This window comes from Urtica dioica, chromosome 5, assembly GCF_054948205.1.
Source record: "Urtica dioica subsp. dioica isolate 48M chromosome 5, U.dioica_male_clone48M_v1_H2, whole genome shotgun sequence".
NCBI lineage: Eukaryota > Viridiplantae > Streptophyta > Magnoliopsida > Rosales > Urticaceae > Urtica > Urtica dioica.
This window is the reverse complement of record NC_142760.1, coordinates 4,955,553-4,969,259: the sequence shown is the minus strand read 5'-3', so window position 1 is coordinate 4,969,259 and position 13,707 is coordinate 4,955,553. Positions and strand designations below refer to the sequence as shown.

At 41.4% G+C, this 13,707-nt stretch overlaps 1 pseudogene; it reads right to left on the bottom strand.

Moving 5' to 3' along the window:
* Positions 1 to 1,401: 1,401 nt before the first annotated feature.
* On the bottom strand, positions 1,402 to 2,757 carry LOC149394952 (uncharacterized; annotated as a pseudogene).
* Between the last annotated feature and the right edge of the window lie 10,950 nt (positions 2,758 to 13,707).

Genomic DNA, 13,707 nt, shown 5'->3' with positions numbered 1-13,707 from the left:
TTATAGACCCATCGAGAACCAATGGTACGCTTCCCAGACGGCAACGACACCAAATCCTAAGTGTGAATCTGATGTAGAGCAGCGAGTTCCTCGGCCATAACAGTCTGCCAAAGGGGATCATGTACAGCCTCTCTATAGGACACAGGCTCAGAAAGAGAATGAATGGACACAAGAAAAGAAGCAAGAGACACAGAATATGAAGAGTAGGCAAAATCAAGAAGTTTAGTGGACTTACGAACACGGGTGGATTGACGCAAAGGAAGATGATCCAGGATCCCATGAGATGATTGAGCAGTCGTATGAGATGGTGTCGGAGGTGTCTCGTGAACCAAAGTATCAGGAGTTATGGGTGTAACCTCGTCCGTGGCAGCATCATAAGGGTCAATGTGAATGAGATCTGACTGAGTCATATGATGTGAACTAGCGGGAACTGAGAAGAAAGGAATGTGCTCCAAAAAGACGACATGTGGGATACATACAATTTTGACTAACCAGATCAAAACAACGATATCCCTTTTGACCCATACCATAACCCAAAAAAACACACAAGGTAGACTTAAGAGACAATTTATTACGCTCGACGTGAGGTCGAAGTACAAAGCAAGTGGAACCAAAGACACGCATGGAGGAATAATCAGGTGCGGTTTCGAATAGTTTTTCAAAAGGAGACAAACCTGAGTTGTGCGATGGAGGAATTATATTAATGACATGAGCGGCTGTATGAATGGCTTCCCCCTAGAAAATACTAGGAACCTCGGCTAACAACAAGAATAAGCGAGCTGTTTCAACAAGGTGACGGTGTTTTCTTTCGGCAACACCATTTTGTTTAGGGGTTTCGGTGCATGAGGTTTGATGTATGGTCCCATCAGAAGAAGTAACTGAGAAAAATCGTTAAAAGTGTATTCACCCCCCAAATCACAACAAAAACACTTAATGATAGCATAATGTTGTGTTTTAACAAGAGCTCTAAAGTCACGATAAATTCCCAGAAAATCAGATCGACGCTTCATAAGATAAATCCAAGTGTAACGAATGAAATCATCAATAAATGAGACATAATATCTGGAACCCCCTTTTGTGGACACAGGAGAGGGTCCCCACACATCAGAATGCACAAGATCAAATGGAGCAAGAGATGATGAAATACTGTTTTGAAAAGGTAAAGCGAAAACTTTTGCAAATTTACAACCACTACAATCAGAAAGATCATGAGAGTTCAAATTACCCAAAACTCCAGTAGATACTAAAAACTTTAAACGAGACGCGAAAACATGACCCAAAGGAGAATGCCATAAATAAAAATCAGAAGACGAATGACTCAAACGAAAAGAAGATAAATCCACGGTAGAGGCAGCAACATCTGATACTTTGAGTTCATCGAAGACATAGAGTCACCCATGCCTACGGCCTGTCTCAATCACCTTCTGAGAACGCGGATCCTGAACAAAACAAGAAGAAGAAGAAAACAGAAGAAGAAGCCAGATTCACACAATTGACTAACAGATACAAGATTTATTGCAAGATTAGGAATATAGTAGACATCAGGAAGAGAGACAATAGACGTGACAACAGAACCAACACCTTCCAATGGCACAGGAGTACCATCGGCGGTCATGATAGATAAACTCGAATGTGGAGACAATGAAACAAAAGACGACAAATGGGGAGACATATGGTGTGAGGCACCCGAATCTATAATCTATAGGGAGGGTGTAATACCTGAGGCAGACGATGGTGACAAACCTTTGGAAGAGGAGGCAAACATGGCATTAGGCTGCAAGGCAAGGAACTGCTGAAACTGCTCCATCATAGACTGGTCCAAGGGTGGGACATCAACCGCACTAGTGAACTGAGGAGGGCGTGGTGTCAATGGAGCCTGAGGACGTTGGTGGTGCTGTAGTGGCCGTTGTTGCTGCTGCTGTGGTGGTCGTTCTTGTTGCGGATGTTGCTGCAGTTTTTCTCTACTCAACAATAATGGACATTGAGCCTTCCAATGACCATTCTTCTTACAAAAGGCAAACTCATCTTGGGATACCTGCACACCAGACTTGCTCATGTGGCCACCAGATGATCTTTGCGGGACAGCAAACACAGAAGGCGGAGTGGGTGACAGAGGCTCCTTATCGATCTTAGACTTGAGTCGAATCTCTTCGGTCAGCAACTCATTCACCACAGAGTCAACAGATGGAAGGGAACTGCACTGAAGAAACGCCCCACGCAATCCCTAAAAGTCATCACGGAGGGCCATCAGAAACTGAACCAATCGTTGCTCCTCCCGCCTGGCGATGTAAGGTGCGAACGCCCGCAAAGCAGATGATGCAGTCAATGCCAACTGATCCCATAACGAGGATATGGTAGAATAGAACTCATGTACGCTCATCTGATTCTGTCGTAGGTCCCGGATATCACTCTCCAACTGGTACTGCTTCGCAAAATTGGACAGGGTATATATATTCTCTCCAGATGATCCCAGACCTCTTTCGCAGTCTCACACTTAGACAACAGAGCGCCGATAGAGTGGGTAACCGAATTGTTGATCCAGGTTATTATCTTCGCGTTCTCAGTCTCCCAAACATCAACCAGATTTGCATAGTCCGTCGCCTTCTCGTCGGTAGGCTTGACTCGTACACCTGTAACATCGCCCCACATAGATTTTCCATGCAAAAATTGCCTCATGACGTAGCTCCAATGGGAATAATTCGTACCATCCAATTGAACACCGTTCGACTTGAGGGAATCATCTCTACGACCTACCATCTCGAAAAACAAAAACAGACCCAAACCCCCCGAATATCCAAACACCCCAAAAAAAATGAAACCCAAACAGAAACGAAAAACCCCCAAAATCGAAAGCAACACTCCAATTACGAAAATCAAACAGATTCGAAAAACCCCCAAAATTGATGCGAAATCCTCAAAATCGAAACCAAACGCATACCCAAATTCCTAGCGCATCCAAAATCAGGCTCACTCAAGTATACGGCTCTGATACCATGATAATTTATAGATGGTGGAGTGTTGCATATAAATAAGTGAATGATAATACAATAGTCTGGTAGGGCTTATATAGTCATACAACCAAAAATCCTAAATACAAAGATGACTAAAATATCCTTACACAATAATAATAATAATAATAATAATAATAATAATAATAATAATAATAATAATAATAATAATAATAATAATAATAATAATAATAATACGCTAATAATTATAACGAGTAAATTGTCACCAGAAGAATATCACCCAACCATTGTCAAAAATAGGCCTGTGCACGGTCCGGTCCGGTCCAAAACCGGCCAAAAAACCGGACCGGACCGTTAAAAACGGTTCAAAAGAACCCAAACCGGACAGGACCGGACCGTTTTAAATCATCTAGACCGGATCGGACCGTTTTGGACCGTTGGACCGTTTTGAACCGTTTTACATAATTAAAAAAAAATAAAAACCATTAATTTTCCACCAAAACACAAACATATAGTCATGTATGGGAGTTAAATACATGCACAAATGTCTAATTTGGCTAATTGGACATTAATTTATTTTTTTTATAAATAAACCGGTCCGGTCCGGTTTAACGGTTTTTTTTAAAACCGGACCGGACCGGTTGCATTGAGTAAACCGGACCGGACCGGAAAAACAAAAAACCGTTTTAAACCGGACCGGCGGTCTAAAAATCACCGGTCCGATCCGGTTTACGGTTTTTACGGATATTTTGCGCCGCCCTAGTCAAAAAAATATTATGAATGAGCTGTATGTGAATGTATACCTTACGCGTCATTATATTGTTTTAATTATTTTCAACGATGAGCTCGTTAAATAATAAAAATAAAATAATATAAAATAAAGTTATCTATTGTTACGGGATAAATTAGTCAGGCACCGAGTAGGCTAGTCTAACTCCCGAGCAGAAAGAAGAATCCAGCACCGAGCTCAGGTAGAATAGACCCAAGGGCTGTCCATTGAAAAGGAACGAACCGTTCATAAGACAAGAATGAAACCTACCGATCAGAACTTCGGAGAGAAGAGAAGACCGTGGGTCAAAGACTAGTCAAACCAAAAGAAAACATGTTTCAAATCTCTAAAACGCACACCTCAACGGTTCCAAAACCATACGAAGAATAGTAACCGTCCACCTCAATGAAGGGAAAGCGGCAGTTACCCAAAAACCGTCTAGAACGTGGGAGTGATCACCCCACGTTCCCCAGAATAACCGTCAGAGCCCACAACCACGAAGCTACACAAGACAAGTATAAATAGGAGCTCGCGGAGATTCTCAGAGGGGGGAACTCTTGGAATACCTTACTTACTTTCTTTCACTTAGAACCTTTCAAAAACACTGCTCTCTTGTATTAGATTCGTCTGTATAAAGAGAAAGTCTTACCTAAATCATTTCAATACTCGGAGTCCTCTACTCGGAGTCTGTGTATTTTCGTAAGATATTATTGTACTAATTTTACAGGTCAACAGTTGGCGCTAGAAAGAGGGGAATCCGAAGCTGAAGAATATGGCTAGTTCATCCACCCCGACTACTGTCCCCAACCAGGAGACGGAGATAGAGCATCACAATCGCACCTTGCCTATCACCTTGGAAGAAATAGCTGAACTTCTCCCGGAACGTAGTCTCGAAGAACAATTCAGACAGATGCAAGAGCGCCTTTCGGTCTTATAGGCGAATAACAGGGAGCTGAAGAGAAGGTTGCAGGCGAGGAAAGTCACACTGCGAAGTGCGGTAGTGATCCCAGATGAAGAACCCTCGCACCGATCAGGGAAAGAACCCGTTGGGCAGGATCCGCAGGTTAAGAAACCTCGGAAACATGCTAAAGATCGGTATGAGAGGATGGAAGATGACTCTGATTCCGAGAAGGAGCAGTCCAGTCAGGAAAAGATTCCTGATCGGTACCAGCCCACTATGGATAAAAGTCGTTCAAACACTTTCAGAAATAGCATAAGAAGCTCGGAAACTAAAGACAGCGCGAGCACCAACAAAACACATTTCAAAAGATTGGAACGCCGAATCGAGGAGGTGGCTCTTGGCCAGAAGGAGTCTACCTCAAAAGTTGGAGGGGCTGTCTCCCCTTTCACGGCACGAGTGTTAGAACACCCATTTCTTGATCCCTTCAGGATGCCGAGCATCCCAGTATACGATGGCAAGACCGACCCGGGAGACCATCTAGACACTTTCTCTTCTTGGATGTTGCTGCAAGGAGCAGGACCAGAAATTATGTGCAGGGCGTTCTCTATCACTCTAACAGGCTCAGCCAAAAGGTGGTATAGAAAGCTAAAGCCAAACTCCATAGGATCCTGGAAACAGTTATCCAGAAAATTCATGGAACAGTTTGTCGGCTCCAGCTCGGGGAAAACTCCCAAGGAAAGACTGCTAGCGGTGAGACAAGCCCATGATGAGTCATTGAAGGATTTTATTAATCGCTACTCGGAGCAAGCTCTTCAGGTTGACGATTTGAATGAAGATTTTAAGCTCTTCGGGATCTCCTCCGGCGTCCGAACTGAATAAGAGTTCTGGTGGTCACTTTAGAAGACTAGTCCAAAAGACTACAACGATTTCCTGAAGAGAGCTCAGAAATATATTAACGCGGAGGAAGCAAGGTTGGCGGTAAGAAAAGCAAAACCACCAAAAAGTTACCGAGAAGAGCACAGGAAGCGGCAGTCATAAGATAACCGCCCACCAAAGAAAAGCCGGTCTGGAGAAGGACCCCTGAAACCTTTTTGCAGTAAGTTTGATAAGAATCATAAACTCAATCACTACTACAAAATTGATTTTCTGATGCGCAAGACTATCAGATGCGACTAGTCGCATCTAAATAACTTTTAGATGTGACTAGTCGCATCGGATAGTCAATCAGAAGCCGAAAAAATTCGCTCAAATTGTCTTTTGATTTTGTCGCACCTGAAAATATGTTGAAACTTTCAGGTGCGACTTTGTCGCATCGGATAGTTTTAAATTTTTAGGCGGGCATCGTCTCCCCCTCTTTTATTTCATTAATCTGACGTGGCGAATGAAATTTTTATTTTTTTTATTATAATCCGGTGCGACTAGTCGCATCGGTAGAGGCATCAGGTGCGACTAGTCGCACCTGAAGATTTATCAGGTGCGATTAAGTCGCACCTGATTATTAGGGTTTGTTTAAAAACCCAGGTCGACTCTTCTTCTCCGTAGCCGCTGAAACTTTTGTAAACTCGTTTTTCTCTCTCCCTCTCTGCGAACTTCTCTTCTCCGGTTGTAAACTCATTAGCCGACTCCACATCCATCTCCTTCGTCCCTCTCTTCTCCGACTATTCCTTCGCCTAAGAATACTTCGCCGACCACCACCGGACCACCACAAGCGCCCGTCTCAGGTTCCGCTGCCTCAGCCGGCCACCGTACCACCATAAGCTCCCGCTCCGACATCCTCAGTCACCGGACCACCAGGTTATCTCTCTCTCTCTCTCTCTCTCTCTCTCTCTCTCTCTCTCTCGCTCTCTCTCTCTTTCACTCTATCTCTGGCTCTGTCTTTCTCTCACTAATTTTCTCTGTTTCATCAGCCGGAGCTGCACCAGCTCCGCCGCCGTCGCTGCTCCATCTCCGACAGCGCCTCAACCACCGGACCTCACCATCTCTGCCGTCCCTGCTGAATCTCCGACGCAAGGTTAGTGTTTTTATTTTTTTTTTCCTGTTTAAGTATATATATGTATATACATTACTAATTAATATATGTATATATGTGTAATAATATATGTATATATATATATATATATGTGTGTTTGTATGTATATATTATAGTATTGTATATTATGTTAAGTAATTTTAATTGGATTAGTTTAATTTAATGTGTAACTTAATTAGTATTAATTTGATAATTAATTTAACATGTATAGTAATTTGGTTAAGTTTAATAATTCTATTAGTTTAGGTTAAAAGTTTAAATTGTTGTAAATTAGTTAGTATTAATATGATAATTTCACATGTTTAATAATGTGATTAGTTTATATTAGGTTAAAATTAAGTTTTAATTCTTTTTTGACATGTTTTAATTGTTTTTTGACATGTTTTTTGACTTTTAATTAATTTAGATTAATTGTAAGTAAAATATTATTACCTAGAAATTGTAATTAGTTTAATAATTACATTTATGTTGCTTAGTTTATAATTAGTTAATTAATTTGTGATAAGTTTGTGTAGTTGATTTCACATGTTATTAATGAAATTGTAATTTAAATAAGAAAAATAGTTTTCTGACATGCTTTGATAGTTTGTGACATGTTTTGATAGTTTGTGATATTTTGTTTATTTCGGTTTTTCATTTATAAATGTTGTGATTGAACCACGGAGGTTCGGTTTAGGGCTGAGCTAATTTATAGGATAGTTCTTGATGGTTTGTGTATGTTTTTAAATAATTTTGTAGGTTTTTCATTTGTCAGTATAATAGGGGAAACTCTGCCGAAATTTCGGTAGAGTTTCAAACACTAGTACAAAATATAGCATCAGGTGCGACTTTTTTCGCACCTGAAAGTGCACCTGATGCTTTTAGATGCGAAAAGTCGCACCTGAAAGTGTCTTGATTATCAGGTGCGACAAGTCGCACCTGATAATCAAGACTTTCAGGTGCGACAAGTCGCACCTGATGCTCTTTCTCTTTTTAAAAAAAAAATAATATACTGATTTTATTAATTTTTATTCTAAATTTAATTATATAATAATTATTTCACAACTTTTTCGGTTACAAAGAGTCAAAATGAATCACATAGCCAAAATGAATCCCATACGCATTAAAACCAAATGTACAAAGTTTAGACTTCAGACAATCCTTAATTCAAATTGAACAAGTAAACAAGAAACTTTAGATCAAATTGAAAATATAGTTTTCATGAATCCATCTGTGTATATATAAGTCAACCTAAACTAAAACAAAATATTAAACTGATACACAAACACGGCACTTACACACTCACACACACACACACACACACACACACACACACACACACTCACACACACACACACACACACACACACACACACACACACACACATACACACACACACACACACATAGACGGAATAGCTCAAGATTCTTGATTTGCGGGTACAGCACAATTATGCTTCAATCACCTGCAAAATGACATTACAAATACACCAGTCAGGCCTCAACATTTTTAATCGGAGTTATGGCTATTAAGAAGCAAAACAAATTCAGTCGTTACAATCACTCACACACACTCATACGCACATACACACGCTCACTCACACACAGCCATACTCACACACACACACACACACACAGAGAACACACACTCAACTTAACGGCAAACACACAAACACAAACACTGTTTACACACCAAACACAACCTCTGTTCATAAGATCAAATCATAGCCAATTGACTAAAGAGAAAGAGAACATGGCACACAAAAAAATACCTGAACCTTCTTGGTAAAAGTGCAAAACAAAACAACTTCGAAACATCCTCGGTCTGCCTTGACCTCAAACAATCACAAACAAAATCATGTGAGCCAAACCAGACAAAAAAAAAAAAGAACGGCTCGGGACAGCAGCTCGACGGCAACATCGGTCAAATCTAGTCCTTTACCTAAAGCATTTCATAATTAAACCAACTTAAACACACAGTCAAGCACGTAGAAAAAAACTCACAACACAATCACATAACCTAAATTCATATTCTCAAATCAGTCTCAGTCCTGAAACAACAAGGAAACTTAAGAAAATTCAGTTCCAATCATGAACTAAACCGAGCCAAACATTATTTCAACAAGAAATCTGAAATTGCACGTGTAAATATCCAATTTTACACCTAAAATCCAAGACACAACAAACCATTTACTGATTCAAGTTTCATAAATTGAAAACCCCCAATTTATTTTCCAATTTTCGGCCAAAAAAATCAATTAAAATTCAGAAACCCTAGCTCAAAGAATTTCACATAAGAATAACAACAAACCGAGCCCAATCCAAGCCAAAAACCCACTCAAGCAATGTAAAAACAAACAAACAAACACATGTTCTAAGAATAAAAAAAATCCCCAAATTTCAGCTTGAAAAACCCTAAATTCGAAATCAAAATTAAGGGTTTTCGAATTACCTTTAACCTTTTCACGTGATGGGTTCGTGCTCTGTTGTTCATGGGTCAAAACTCCTGCTCTAATGGCTTCGTAAGTCTCTCTCCGGTTTGACGCCTGAGCCTCGTGGCTTCGGTTTACTCGCGCGACGCTCGAGCTGGCTGTACGTTGTTGAGTCGAGTAGTGGCGGAGAGAAGGAAATGCAGGAAGGCGGCAATTTTAGGGCTTGGTCGAGCAAAGAGAGAGCTAAGAGAGAAAGAGATGGTAGAGATTGGATGAAAGAAAAGAAGAGACGTGCTAATTTGAGAGACAGTGAAAAAAAGAATCAGTTTCAGAGTTAAAACGAAAAAAACATCGCCTAAACCAAAATATTAGACGAAAAAGAAGTGGGAAATTTTTCCCTCTAAATTTTTTTGACTTTTGGGTGCGACTTAGTCGCACCGGATAGTTTTTTTTACTATTGGGTGCGACTGGTCGCATCTGATACTCAAAAGCAAAAACAATTTTTAGCGAAATTTTTTATACTTCGGGTTGACAATCTGGTGCGACTAGTCGCACCTGAAAGTCATTTAGATGCGACTTTTAGGTGCGACTAGTCGCACTTAATAGTCATACGCATCAGAAAACCAAATTTGTAGTAGTGAAATTAATTAGTCTAAAAACTCCCAACTTATTCAATCCGAGCTCAAAATAACATACAATTCATAATCTCTCTTTCATTTTGTTCTTCGTCGTCCTTTATCAATAACTCTTCATTTGTGAGATGGTACGACGTCGGGGTTGTCAGGAATCATTTGCTAAACAACGCGTTTACCCCAGGCTACACAAAATGGTATCATCACGGCGAGCTCGAGCGTGTCGTCCTTCCTCATGAAGAAGATTCCATCGGAGGAACAGATCAGAGAGGAATAGGAGGATTGCACTGTGCTGTGGAGGATATCAGTGATCACGAGGATTTCGACGATGCTACGGAGCCGACCCAGAGCGAGGTGCGTGCAGAGGAGCAAGTGGAAGACCTCTTCGCCGAGTTGGAAGCAGAATTGTACCCTGGATGCAAAGAGTTTTCTTCTTTGTCCTTCTTGGTTTCGTTGATGCACCTCAAAGTCACGAACCATTGGACGAACAAGTCGTTCACGGAACTCTTGGAGCTCTTGAAGAAGTCTCATCCACCTGGTAATCGAATTCCGGAGAAGCATTACGAGGCAAAGGCGAAGCTGAAGCGTTTTCGCATGGGATACGAGATGATCGATGCGTGTATTAACGACTGTGTCCTATTTCGAAAAGATCTCGCGGAAGTCGACGTGTGCCCAGTATGCAACGAGAGCAGATGGAAGCCAACTGGGAAAATGATACCGCAAAAGATTTTGCGATATTTTCCCCTGAAAGATCGATTGAAGTGGTTGTACGCGTCTCGACACACGTCGCTTCTGATGTAGTGGCACGAAAGAGATCGCGTCAGGGAAGTTGGTATTCTACGACATCCTGCGGATGGTACGACGTGGAAAAACCTGGACGAGAGATACCCAGGTTTGCTGCAGAGCCTCGAAACGTGCGGCTTGGACTAGCTGCGGATGGATTCAATCCGTTCGGAGAAATTAGTTTATCGTACAGCATGTGGACTGTGGTACTAACTGCGTACAACTTGCCGCCTTGGTTGTGCATGAAGAAAGAGTACTTGATGCTGACGCTTTTGATCCCGGGGCCTCACTCACCAGGAAAGGACATGGACGTGTTGTTGCAGCCAATTTTCGAAGAGCTGAAAGAACTGTGGGAGACCGGATTCCGCGTTCGAGATGGCGCCAACGATGAAGTGTTTCGATTGCGTGCCTTTAACAAGTTTTTTACATCGAAGATCTTGTTAAAGGCGGTGACTGGGAAATCGTCCAGGAATGCAATCATCGAGGGATTTGGGACATTCCTGAAGTTGACCCCTCCAACTCAGCCTCGATCCCATTGACTATAGAGTTGTCAAACATCAAGCGTTTGAATCATCGACACGAAACCGATGAAGCTGAGTTAGTGACTGTCGTTGACGATGATGAAGAAGACGATGATGAAAATGAGAGACGGGTCGTTTTTGAGGGAGAAGATGTTGATGTCGATATAGAAGATGATATTAACATTATAGACATAGATGACGATGAATGAGTAATATCTTTTTTGTATGTTTATTTACTATATAATGTAACCACGGTTTTCCTCCGCCATATGTGAGGTTTGTTAATAATAAAATCCGTGGTGCCGTCCACATTTTTTTTTAACAGAAAACTAATATTTATTTACTAATATTGTTCACATCTTACAGGATGTCAGATGCAGGAGGAGATGAGTCTCCGCTACACCGTTCAGGAGCAGGTGGAGATGAGTCTCCGCTAGAGACACCGGGTTCCCAAGGTCCTAAGAAAACAAGGGGACCAACAACCGGCTCCACTTCGGCAAAAGCAGCGCTTGGGGTACCCGATGCGAAAGCTGTTAGGTATGACCCAATCAACCAAACCTTCTACCAGGACGTAAGGAAAACAATAAAAAAAAAAGGTAGGAGTATTCAACAACCGCGTCGGCGCTTTGGTGAAAGTCCATATCCCGGTCACACTTCGTGATTGGAACGAAGTGACGCCCCAGATGTTGGGCAATATTCTGAGCGCACTTCATTCCGATTACACTTTCGTGTACAAGGATGATTAGACCGAGGAGCTGCTTCCGGCGGATTGCTTTCGTCATCAGATTGACCAGACTATCATTCGCGATGCAAAGCAAATGAGGCGCAACCAAAAGTCTAGATTATCAGGGACTTTCTTAGGCAAATGTTGTGGGCAAATGAATGTCGCCAAGAAAGAAATCCCAAAAGGATATCAAAAAGACGATTGTGAGAAGGTGATAGAGGAGTTCGCAACTGACGATTGGAAGGTAATGTATAATTAAAAAAAAATATGTTATCTTCTATGAAATCGAATTATAATGCAATTTAATATGTGCAGAAAAAGTCTACTCGCAACAGAGACAATTCAAAGAACAAGAAAACGAAGTCCACACAAGGGTCGATTTCTTTTTTGGCTCATCGACATTTGAACGTAAGTTTATTCTAATTTTGTAATATTTTTTTTTTCAATAAATACATTACTCATATTTTCATAAGAACTGCAGAGTAGGGAAGATGGGACTTTGCCATCGGCGTTAAACACATGGGAGAAAAAACATCAAGATGATCAAGGCAATTGGACGACAGCTTGGGCGCAACAAGCATTTGTAAGTTACTTGTGTTAATTACTTAATAATCAAGTTTCGATAATCTTAATAATTTTTTTAACATATGTTTGAAGGTGCGAATTATGACTCAAGTCGAGGATATGCAGCGACAAGCAGCGGAGTCAGGCCAAACGTTTGACATAGACCAGGCGGAGCAGTACGCGATGGATACTGTTCTTGGGCAACGTCGAGATTGGTATGTCGGGATAGGTCCCTCGATCCCGAGATCCTCGTATCTCTTGGCTCAGGCTCAGGACGACAGCTCGTCCTCAGGTTCTTCATCGAGGCGCGTTCCAGATCCAGTGGTTAGCGAGCTACAAGCAGCGTTGGCCGCACAACAGGCTGCAATGGAAGAGATGAGGCGTGAGCAACGAGCTCAGATGGAGACGTTTCACCGACAGTTCTTTGCCTACACACAGCAGCATCCGTCTCTCATGCAGACATCCCCCGCGATGCTGCACCCTGGGACGACGCCGCCATCAGCTTCAATGCCGAATGTTCAAACGCCGCCATCCGCTTCAATGCTGAATGTTCAAACGCCGCCATCCGCTTCAATGCCGAATGTTCAGAAGCCGCCATCCGCTTCAATGCCAAATGCTGATCAGACGCCAGGTTCGGTAGAATTTCAGCGACATCGTTCGAGCGCCAACGCACCAGGCCGCCAAGGCGCACGAGGAAGATCTGGCGGAAGAGGAGGCCGTGCATTCCAGAATTGGAAGACTTCGAGTGAAAACGAGAAACAAAAAGAATAGATTGTAATTTTTTAATTTATTGAACGTAAATTATCAAATTTTATGAATTTAATATTAGAATTTCTATTAAATTATTAATATAATTATTCTAATTAATATTATTCATATTATTTATTTAATTTAACAAAAAAATTATTTAATTAATTTTTAAAATTATAATTTTTAAATAATTAATAGGCTGATTCTATTAGAATCAGCATTTTTTTTTAAAAACGACAGACAATATCAAGCGGGGAATTACTATCAGATGCAACTAGTCGCATCTGATTGTACTGTAACCCCCCAAAATATCAAGCGGGGAATTACTATCAGATGCAACTAGTCGCATCTGATACTTTTCCCGCGAAGGTATCAGATGCGACTAGTCGCATCTGATACTATAATTCCCGCTTTAATATCTTATTTTGGAGGATATTTATGTGCGACGTTTGGTGCGAAAAGTCGCACCTAAAATGTCGCACCTGATAGTGATGACTTTCAGGTGCGACAAGTCGAACCTAAAAGCATCAGGTGCGGACTTTCAGATGCGACTTTGTCGCATCTAAAGTCGCACCTGATGATACTTTCAGGTGCGACATTGGTGCTTTCAGGTGCGACTTTTGTCGCACCTGATGCTATCAATTGTACTAGTGA